The sequence below is a fragment of the Suricata suricatta genome, chromosome 13, assembly GCF_006229205.1.
Source record: "Suricata suricatta isolate VVHF042 chromosome 13, meerkat_22Aug2017_6uvM2_HiC, whole genome shotgun sequence".
Lineage (NCBI taxonomy): Eukaryota > Metazoa > Chordata > Mammalia > Carnivora > Herpestidae > Suricata > Suricata suricatta.
In genome coordinates, this window is record NC_043712.1 from 21,614,564 (window position 1) to 21,626,255 (window position 11,692).

The 11,692-nt window shown below is 39.7% G+C and overlaps 1 long non-coding RNA gene across 1 annotated transcript; it reads right to left on the minus strand.

Annotated features, from left to right (window-relative positions):
- Positions 1-6,754: 6,754 nt before the first annotated feature.
- LOC115275815 lies at positions 6,755-11,240 on the minus strand. Its single transcript, XR_003901767.1, has 3 exons — positions 11,178-11,240; positions 7,452-7,634; positions 6,755-6,968 (listed from the first exon to the last, which is right to left on the minus strand). It is a non-coding gene; the product is annotated as an uncharacterized LOC115275815 (long non-coding RNA).
- Between the last annotated feature and the right edge of the window lie 452 nt (positions 11,241-11,692).

Here is an 11,692-nt window from a genome sequence, read left to right on the forward strand (position 1 = left end):
TTGTAAGAGTGATGAAAACAGGGTGAGAAGTGCTAGTCTGTGTCTATTTATAGTAGTTAGTTTCCTCAACTGTAAGCCTGGGATAGGGATGCTATCTAAGCCAGCTGATGGGAGAATCAACTGTGATAAGGCGGGCAAAATTTATTTCTAAACTCTAAATACTGTTCTATGAAAATATGAGCTATGAACTAACATCAACCATGTTCAAGTCTGTCCCAAACTAAATGTATATATTTTTACTTGTATGCACATGTAAGTATACGAACATAAATACACGATTTTTTGTACTCTGTCTTGCTTGATTATTTAAAATAGATCTCTACCATCTGTGTAACATTCCTTTGAATGGTGAAACAGTAATTGCCTCATTTTTGAGGGAGAATAGTAGTTTTTTGTTTTTGTCAGATTAGGTCTCAGTGAGCTGCTCATCATCTATCAGTGTAATTAAATATAGAATTACCTGTCAAAATTCAATCTGTTCTCAGAAATCGTAGGAGAAAAACTGAATCCTATTTAGGTCAAGAGAATTGTTTCAAGCCAGAAAAATCAGTGTTGAAAGACCTAAGCACATATTTTTGTTTTACCTGAAAGAACCAATCGGTTTTACCAGAACCTTCCGGTATTTTGAGACTAGGTGGGAGTTAGCATGGATTTTTGGATCTAGGAATGATGAACAGATCCTTACCCATTCCATTGACATTTTCTGATTTTATATCAGCTCTACAGACAGTGCTCAATAATTAGGGTGATGATACATCCCATACCAGGACTGTCCTTTCAGCTTGATAGAAATAATGAAGCATCCTTTTCATTCTCTAGGCTATCCCTGTTTGGATAATAAATCATATATATGTTCATCCCAATCCTAATATATAGTGATCAGTGAATGAATGAATGAATGATTTCCTAGCTTCATCCAACTTGAAGGAAACAAAGATAAACATTTCAACTATAGCATCCTGCCTTGCTTTATCCAGCAATGTTTTACTGGAAGCATCATTCAACTACAGAAATAGATTCCGGTTCCCTAATATAAAAAGAGTAAGAAGATTCCTCTTCCTTCCCCACTTCTCCTGTCTCTAAACTTTCCGGATTTTCTTGTTTAAAAAAATTAACGTAGTGATAAACCCTGACAGCCCAATGGAACCATCAAAGTTCAGGAGAGGGAGAGGCTATTGTGATAGAAACAGAATCTAAGGATTTCAGTGTTGTTTTCTTAATATATGTGATTTTTAACTTTAAAATGGTGATGAGACTTATAACAATTATTTGCAGAGTTAATATTGGTTCCGTTTGATCAATAATTTGAGTTGCCTTAATCTGGTTTTTTTAAATGGAATTTCTATTATTATTGCTATGGGGTTATTCTGCTTGTCCTTTGAGCTTTCCATTTCAGAACACCTAGAGGTCATGGGAAAACAAGTCCTTTATTGTGGCTGAAATAAACACCTGCTGACCCCTAGGAGACTGGCTGGGCATAAACATGCATTTACGGAAGTTCTTTGAGCAGGAACTCAGGACTCCTTTGGCAGGAGCTCAGGCAGGCAGAGCGGCATCTCTCCTGGGGACAGAAAGTGTGACACAAGCAGTCCATTTAGCATTAGCAGAAGCCGTCTGGCCAGGGAGCCGGATGCGGACTGCAAAAACCGCTCTCAAGCTACGGGCCATCCCGCACCCTGGTACGTACTTAACACCTCTGAGCCAAGACAAAGGACAAAGGGAAGTTCATGGGGTAGGATCTTTCGAAGGGACCAGATGCCTAAGCGACTGGAGGAAGCTAATTATGGAGGAAAATCAGAATCTTGCTGGGATTTTATTTCCTTGAGCGCTCCAATCATTGGCTGGCTTAGCTGGCTTTGCAGATGTCATTTTGTGGTTCTACTCTGGGTGCGAATCCCCACCAATGTCGGCCCCTGTATTGGAGAACACCCACAGGGACAGCTAGTGTAACGGGCCTCCAACCTCCAACCTGGGGTGCAGCAAATACAGGTAGGGCGCCATGGCTAGGAATGAAGGGAGGGACCATATGATCTTATTTATGTGAAGAATCTCAAAAAGGTGACTCACAGAAACAGAGACTAGAATGTAGGCTGCCAGGGGCTGGGGCGGGGGAAGTGACGAAATGCTGGTCAAAGGGTACAAAGTGCCAGTTAACAAATGAGTAAGTTCTGAGGATCTAATGTACAGCATGGTGATTATAGTTAATAAATTTTAAATGTTCTCACCAGACACAGATACACGCAAACAGGTAACCGTGAGGTGGTGGATGTGTTAATTAGCTTGATTGTGATGACCACTCTACAGTGTATACATATATCAAATCATCACACCCAGAAGGGCGGCGTGGTGGGGGAGGGGTCTACAGCAGCCGGGCTGCCCATGGGCGCTGGTGCTGAGGGTGGAAGAAGGCAGGGAGGTGCGAGTTCAAGCTGGTAGGACGGGCTCACACTGTTAACGGAGTCCTGCAGTGGGTAAGCTGACCATCTTCTAGCTCTGCCTGCCAGCCCAACTCATCATTAAGAATGTTACTTCATAAAGAGGTAACTCAGGTTCCGCTGAACTGAGAGGTCTCTCCAGCTCCTGAATGAATAGCTGGTACATTGCCAACTTGTTTGGAACCTGACTTTTAAGAAAAAGAGCTTTCCATTCTGTAACCTGAGATTGCTTCAGGGGGTAGAGGTCTCATTTTGACATTGCGGAGTGTCGCCTTACAAACAACTTGTCTTTGCTTATTTTGGTAGTGTGGCAACGTGAACATTTGTTGGGACACTTAGGAAGGGGGAACGTATCGAGTGGTTGCAACCTGGTCTAGGGAGACAGACCCAGATTTTAGTAGTTACTTTGTCCTTTTCTGGGCCTTTCCCACTAATGAAGTAGAACTAATGACAATTAGGGATTTAATGAGATTTAAATCCCTGTGTTTTTGGAGTAAGCTCTCATTGAACGAGACCAAATGGTTTATGAATGGATTCGTCAGGGAAAAAAGAATCAGTGCTGTTCTACTCACTTCCACTGTCTCTGAGGAGTTATCATCTGGTCAATCATTGACAGATTGTGGTTTTGCCTGATTGTGTTCCTGTCTGCATGCTCTTGTATAATAGACATAAATCTTAGTAAGCCTTCTAGGACTAGTTATGACCCCTGAGGCGAAAGGTATAGATTGGACTTCTGCGGTATGGATTAGACAAATTCCATCATCATGGTAAAAATAATATCTAACTTTTTAAAAAAAATTTTCTAGGTGCCAGTTACTGTCCTAATGTGTTAAATGCATTTTCCTGTTTAATCCAGTAATGACCCCACGAACTGTTAATATTAAATATATGTCCTTCATTAAGAAAATCAGATAAGCAGAATTAATCAGGGAATTTTTAAAAATTGCAAGCCTTTTGCCCCTGCTGTAGTGATTTTTCCTGCCAGGTTTATTGAGATATAGTTGACAAATAAAAATTGTATACATTTAAGGTATGGAATATGGTAATTTGATGTGCTCATACATTGTGAAGTGATTGCCACCATCAAGCGAATTAACATATCCATCACCTCACGTAGTTACCTATGTGTGTGGTTAAGAGAGGGGTGGAGAAAATACTTAAGATTTACTCTCTTAGCAACTTCCTAGTATATAATTTTTTTAAGTTTTATTTTTACTTATTTTGCAAGAGAGCTAAAGAGTGAGCAGGGGAAGGGCAGAGAGAGAGAGAGACAGAATTCCAAGCAGGCTCTGCGCTGTCAGCATAATGCCTGACATGGGGCTCCGACTCATGAACTGTGAGAACATGACCTGGGTTGAAATCAAGACTCAGATGCTTAACCGACTGAGCCACCCAGGTGCCCCGCAACTTCCTAAGATATAATATAGTTTTAGCTATCGTCACCATGGTGTAAGTTAGATTCCCAGAACGTATTCATTTTATAACTGCAAGTTTATTACCTTTGACCAGCATCTCCCTGTTGCCCCCATTCCTACCTAGCCCCTGGCAATCTTGTCTAGTCTGTTTCTGTGAGTTGACTTTTTTAGGTTCTACATATAAATGAAATTATCAATCATTTGTCTCCTGTGTCTGGCTAATTTCACATAGCATAGTGTCCTCTAGACTCATCCATATGAACTATGGTGGCAAATGATAAGATTTCCTTTTTTATGGCTGTACAATAGTCCATTTTCTTCATTTATTCATTGGTAGATGCTTAGGTTGTTTCTCTGTCTTGGTCACTGTGAATAATGCTGCAATGGACATGGGCGTACAGATTTCTCTGTGAGATCCTGATTCCATTTCCTTAGGATATATACTCAGAAGTAGGATTGCTGATCATAAGATAGTTCTATTTGTAATTGTTTAATGAAGCTCCATAGTATTTTCTATAAAGGCTGTACACTTCCACTAATAGCACACAAAGGTTCTCCTCTCTCACATCCTCACTAACCCTTGTTGGCTCTTGTCTTTTTGATAACGACATCCCAGAGAAACTGGCTGGCTTAGTCAGTAGAGCATGTGACTCTTGATCTCAGGGTTGTGAGTTCCAACCCCATGTTGCGTGTACAGATTACTTAAAAAAATTTTTTTTTAATCTGATAACAGACATCCTAACAGGTGTGAGTTGATAGCTGATAGTGGTTTGATTTACCGTTTTCTGATCATTAGTGATGCTGCATAAGGATCCAAAAATCATTTGTTTTACAAGAATTCAACCTACAGTTATTCACATACTTTGCTCCTATGAGACAAGGTGCATTGACGGATTTGGCGTTTTGAACAGTGTCCTTTCAAGTCGAGTTCTTCTGTTTCTTCTAATTCTTAATCTGGTGGGTCAAAAGGGACAAGGAAAACCTCAGGAGCTCTGGGATGCAGCAATTTCTTAAAAAATTTTTTAATGTTTTATTTATTTTTGATACAGAAAGAGACAGAGCATGAGAAGGGGAGGGGTGGAGAGAGAAGGAGATACAGAACCGGAAGCAGGCTCCAGGCTCTGAGCTAGCTGTCAGCACAGAGACTGACATGGGGCTCGAACCCACAAATATGAGATCTGACCTGAGCCGAAGTCAGAGGCTTAACCAACTGAGCCACCCAGGGGTCCCTGGGAGGCAGCAATTAAAAGCCTAAATTGTCTCCCTCTCTTGAGATTTCTAAGGTGAAGTTCACTGCAGTGAGGCATGCTGGTGTTCCTCAGGCAACATGGAGTTGCTCAGACAGGAAGTAGCCTGTACCCATAGCCTTGATCTTCAGGGCTCTTTCCTGGAAATTGTACCAACAGTTCCATCTTTCTCTCCATGACCTTTGGGGCCCCATCTTTTGCTCTTTCTGCGTTTCTTCTGTCTGCTCCCTCAGCCGGGACTCTGGGAACTTACATGCTCCCCTTTCTCTGTTTTTCCCCATCAAAGTCTCCTCTCTGATTCTTCTGCCTTGCTAAACCAGTGATTCTCAAACTATGATACTAAGACCACACACATCAGAGTTCTAACTGGGGCTTGTAAAAATTGCAGATTCTGGGCCCCATTCCCGATTTACCAAAGGAAACTCCCTGAAGCTGAGATGCTTGAATCTGCATTTTGAATAAGCAATGCAGTGGCTGCCTTCACACATTAATGTTTGATAACTAATGCCAAAAAATAGTCTAAACTATTACCTCTTCCAGGGGACCTAAGTTTTTAACAGAAATTGTTACTTTACAACCAAAGGCTGTCACATTAAAAGAAGAAAAGAATCTCTTTTTATAGCAATGGTTCTCAGCTCTGAATTTATATTAAATTCCCCTGGAGGAGTTTTGTTTTGTTTTTTTAATGAAAAAGAGGCACCTGTTAAGGTGACTTAATAGTCGGTTAATATCCTACTTCGGCTCAGGTATGACCTCACTGTTGGTGAGTTTGAGCCCCATGTTGAACTCTGCACTGACAGTGCACGGAGCCTGCTTGGGCTTCTCTTTCCCTCTCTCTCTGCCCCTCCCAGCATGTGCACACTTACATGCTCTCTCTCAAAATAAATAAATGAACTTAAAAAAATGAAAAAAAATCCACCTAAAACCATGCTTGGCCCACACTTCGTCTGAATCACTGGAGGGAAGATGCACACATCAGCATTTTTTAAAAAAGACTTTGCAGATGATTCTAATGTAACGTCCAGGGTAAGAACTACCTCCGAAGAACGGAAGAAGTATCAGAAAGGTCCAGCGGGTCTCACACTTGAGTTTGCATCTGAGTCACTTGTGAGTTTTATTAAAAAGTGGAGATTTGATTCTGTGGATTCAGAGGTTGCCTGCGATTTGCATTTCTAACCAGCTCCTCAGACCACACTTCGTGTGACAAAGCAGGACCGACCTAGTTCTCAAGCTTTGCTGCACTGTGAGAATCAGCAGGGGACTTTACACTAAGCTGATGCCCAGGCTCGCTCCAGAGCCATTAAGTCAGAATTTCTGGGAACGAGTCCCAGGAATGGGAAGTTTTTGAGGCTTCCCAGGTGATTCCATTGTACATCAAGGGCTGGGAATCCATGTAGGAGAGGGATAGTAAATTCATCAAAATCCCAAAGAAGGCAGGAGGTTTTAACCACATTGACCCCAAAGAGCAGAAGACGCTTAATTGATGTTGTCACAATCCGGCATCCTTGAGTTTTTATTTTATTGTTATTTTTTTCTTTTATACTTTTTTGTCAAGTTGGTTTCCATATAACACCCAGTGCTCATCCCAACAAGTGCCCCCCTCCACTCCCATCACCCATTTTCCCCTCTCCCCCAGCCCCACATCAACCCGTGAATTTCTAAATCTTAATTTGTTTCACTTGCTTACAGGAAATTTACTCTCCCTTAAGATTTCCACACGCACCTCCACACACCTCCCTGGTTCCACCTTCATGGTGAGCACTCACGTGCTTCTGCAGTTTCCTGGTCCCCAGCACGACTTGGGTGGGCTTCACACCCAGTTCTTCTGTCGTATCTCGTTACTTTGCTCAGACATGGGCTGTGCTGGCTTTCTGAATAAGATGTGAAAAGTCCAAAAATTGAAAAACATGTGAGGTCATAGAAAATCTTTTTAAAACAAATAATTTGGTGCTCATGGAAACAAGAAGCTTAATGACATTGTCTAAGAACATTGTCTGGAGAGCCTTCCCACAGCTCTCAAATGGCTCTTAGTTATCAGTCGCTGGGAGCAGCCCAACTCGCTGGAAGGGAATCAGTTTGATGACATGTAAGAGCTGCTAGATGGAGAATTTTAGAATTTCACTCCGTGTTCAACTCCATAGGGACAGATATTTCACTTTTTTCTCGGTGATCTAATAGAGAGTTTTTGATTTGCAAACAAGTTTAAAAATAAATTCATATACCAACACTATTTCCCTTGACCTTCATTCTTCCCCCAGAGTGTGCTAAGATGGGTGTCCTCTAAGTTCCTTACTTGAACCCTATTGCTTTTCTCCTGAGATTATTCTAGTGTGTGACAACCAGGGAAGCCTTACCTAGTGATCTTTGTGTCTCCTGTAGGAAGTGACATGCAAGCTTTCTGCTTCCTTGTCTGAGTCTTCTGGGTTTTTGTCTTGGGATAAATGTCTCAGCACTATATTCCTATTTAAGTTTTATAGTTGTTTTCTGCAGAAGGAAGGGACTTACTCTGCCGCAAGTGGAAGAATTCTTCCAGTTATCTTTTAAAGAAATTTAAAAAACAGAAAAGGTCTTTTATTTTTTTAGTTTTTAAAAACGTATTTATTATTTATTTTAGAGAGAGCGAGCATGCATGCACAAAGGAGGAGCAGAGGGAGAGGAAGAGAATCTTAAGCAAGTTCCATGCTCAGTGTGGAGCCTGAAGTGGGGCTCTATCCCACCACCCCGAGATCACAATCTGAGCTGTAGTCAAGAGTCGGACACTCAACTGACAGAGCCACTCAGGTGCCCCCAGAAGAGGTATTCTCATATTTATTGCCACATTTGCCATTTTACTTCTGTATTTGCCACATTTACTTTGACTGCCCTTTATATTTTGCTGTGTTTTATATTTTATTGCCAAATTTATCATGTTAAATATATAAGAAATAATTAGATTCTCAGCCACAAGCACCAGCTAATGTACTCCTGAATTCATGATTCTTGAAAAATATAAGATAATAAGTGTTTGCTATTTATGCTGCTAAATTTTGGGTTAATTTGTTACACAGCAACACATAACTAATACAATAATTTCATGTAGTTATAATTACTGTTTTAATGTCCTTGTCTGCTTATCCCATCATCTCTTTCATCCATGGGTTTGTTATTATTGTCTGATTTTTCTCCCTGTTTTATAATAAAAGTTCCAACCAAGGGGGAAAAAAAACCACAAGAATTTTCCTGCTCCTTGACACATATAATAATAATTCTTAAAAACTGTGGTAAAGCAGAGGCACCTGGGTGGCTGTCAGTTAAGCTTTGATTCTTGATGTCAGCTCAGGTCATGATCTCACAGTTCCTGAGATTGAGCCTCGTGTTGGGCTCCATGCTGACAGTGCAGAGCTGCTTTGGATTCTTTCTTCTCTCTCTGCCCCTCCCTGGCTCTCTCTTTCTCAAAATAAATAAATAAACATTTAAAAAAATTGTGGTAAAGCATTCATAACATAAAATTAACATAAAATTTTAAAGTGTACAATTCAGTAGCATTAAGTATATTCACAGTGTGGTACAACCATTACCTCTATCTAGTGTCAGAACAATTTTTTCACCCCAATAGAGAACATATACACATTAATCAATCATTCCTGATTTCCTTTTCCCACCCCCTGGTCATCACTAATCTGCTTTCTGTCTCTATGGATGTGCTTATTCTGAATATTTCATATAATTGGGGTCATAGAATATATGATCTTTTGTGTTTGGCTTAGTAAAATGTTCTCAAGTTTTCATGTTCTAACATGTGTCAGTACTTTATTCCTTTTCATGGCTGAATAATATTCCATTGAGTGGACATACCACGTTTTGTTTATCCATGTATCAGTTGATGGACATTTGGGTTGTTTCTACCTTTTGGCTATTGTGAATAGTGTTGCTATGAGCATTCATGTGCAAGTTTTGTTTGAACACCTGTTTTCAATTTCTTGGTATATATATCTTGAAGTGAGATTGCTAGGTCATATAGTAATTTTATTTTTAATTCATTGAAAAACCATTAAACTGGTTTTCACAGTGTCTGTTCCCCTTTACATTTCCATTGTAATGTGGGAATTTTTCCATAACCTTGCCCTTGTTATTTTCCGTATTTTTGTATATGGCCACTCTAGTAGGTGTGAAATTTTGATTTGCATTTACCTAATTACTAGTGATATTGAGCACAAATAATAGTTTTTATTGGACTCTGGACATGGTGATGATTGCCTTGTTGAGTGTCTAGATTTTCTTGCTTTCCTTTAATCATGTTCGAATTTATTTTGGAAAGCAATTAATTTACTTCTAGTTATTTTTGATAATTTCAAGGCATTTTTAAAGCTCTGTTTGAACACGTCTAAGGTAGCCTTTGTTCTAGGGCTGAGCTGTATTCTTAAAGTGTAGTCTTCTGCAAATTCTAATGAACGCTGTGAGTGTTCCGTGAGGTCTCTCCACTTTGGTTGGTCAGATTGAAATGTTTCTTAAAATCATGTCATTTGCAGCCATGTGAATGGAACTGGAAGGTATTATGTTGAGTGAAATAAGTCAGTCAGAGAAGGAGAGATATCATGTGTTTTTCCTCATATGTGGATCTTGAGAACCTTAACAGAAGACCATGGAGGAAGAGAAGAGGAAAAAAATAGTTACAAACAGAGAGGGAGGGAGGCAAACCACAAGAGACTCTTAAATACAGAAAACCAACTGAGAATGGATTGGGGGGGTAGGGGAAAGGGAAAATGGGTGATGGGCATTGAGGAGGGCACTTGTTGGGATGAGCACTGGGTGTTGTATGTAAGCCAATTTGACAATAAATTATATTTAAAAAAAGAAATCTTTTTTAACTCTGTAAAAGTTCTGGTAGTTGTTCAACTTACAGCCTCACATAAGTATTCTTGTATAGTCTCACCCTAAAAATGCAAAGCTTATTATTTGCTCAAACATTCACGGTGATCCCCATGGAGATTTATGGAGTGATTTATCTATGCACCTCATTCCTTTCTGGTGCTCCGTAAAAGTTCTAGCCCTTTGGCCTCCCTGAACTCTCGTTTCTGTGCCCTCAGCTTATTAAGACCCCTGTGGTCTGCTTGGATTCCTCCTCCTTCTGTCAATGTCTGGTAAATGCCTCCATGCAGAAAGCTGGAGTAATCCATTGGATTCAACTCATTTGTTATTCTTCTATCAGGTGTCACAATCCTGTGCTGCCAATGGTATGGTGTCTAGAAATAATTGTTTTATACATATATTTTGTCCAGTTTTCTAGTTGTTTACAGTAGGATGGCTAGTCTGGTATTAGTTACTCCATCGTGGTCAAAGTAGAGATAATAACTTTTTTTTAGGTACTGTCTCATAAAAGCTAGGAAGCTTCTTTCCCAAAGCTCCAGTTCACCTGCAAATCTCCAATGCCTTGCATTAGTGATAGTGGAGTAACAAATTTGCTTGTTTCTGAACAAGCAGTCTCTTTGGTTATCTGATTATGATCATTATAAATCAATCACTGTGGCAAGATTGCCTGGAGTCCTTGATTTCCTTAGTCCAATCAAGACTCACCCTTGACACTAAAAATATAATCAGATGACCTCTAAAGTATTTGCAATCCTTGGGGCAGCTGTGTATTCATAAATGAAAATTATGGGGTAGGCAATTAACAAATACTTGTTACATCCATGTAATGAATGTTAAGTAGAAGTACAGAGAAGTTAGGGGACCTGATCCAACATCCCAGGTGTAGTCAGGGGCCAGATTAGGACTTAAACCCGAACCCATTTGACTCCAAGGGCAATGACGATGGTAGAGCAATATAATTAGACCTCATAAATTATAAAACACTTTCATGTACCATCTCTCATTCTAATTCTTCCGTTAATCTAATGGGTTAAGCAAGGCAGATATTGGCTCCATTTTACAGATGAGGAAACTGTATCTCAGAGAAGAAATAAAGTGGCTGATTCAAGAATGGATGGCTTGTGCAAAACTGGGACTGCAACACACCCTCATGTTCTTTCCATGCAATACGATCATTCCCATATTCCTTTTAGGTATTTAGCCCAGTTTTTTGTTTTTTCCATTTCCCTTACCTGTTAAAGAGAATAGATTCCAGAACTCCATCGTGAACCATTTGGTTTTCGTTTCTTAATTTTACAGCCGAGTTCCTTTCACTGGGAGTCACAAACCACATAACGAAAGATAAAATAATGTGTTTGTTTTATTCCTTTTCTTGGTGAAAGGTCTTGGCTCATGGGATAAGTTCGCTTTGTTTGGCAACTTGAGATAATCAGAAATTGATTACTTGAATCATTTTAATCTCTTTATCATTTTAATCTTTTCATGCAGAATTAAAGATGGTCATAGGTCAGAGAATACAGGCGAGAGATTGCCATACATGCTTTTTCTAAAAGTAAAGAAAACAAGTAGACGACAGTATCTTGGAAAGAACAAAGGCTCTGGAATCTGCAAGACCTGAATTCAGTCCCACCTTACTACTTAGTCACTTAACTATTTGAAGCCTCAGTTTATTCATTTATAAAATGGGGATCATGATGAGTATTTGAAAGGGTCATTTTAAGAATTAATGAAATAAAAATCTTAAAAT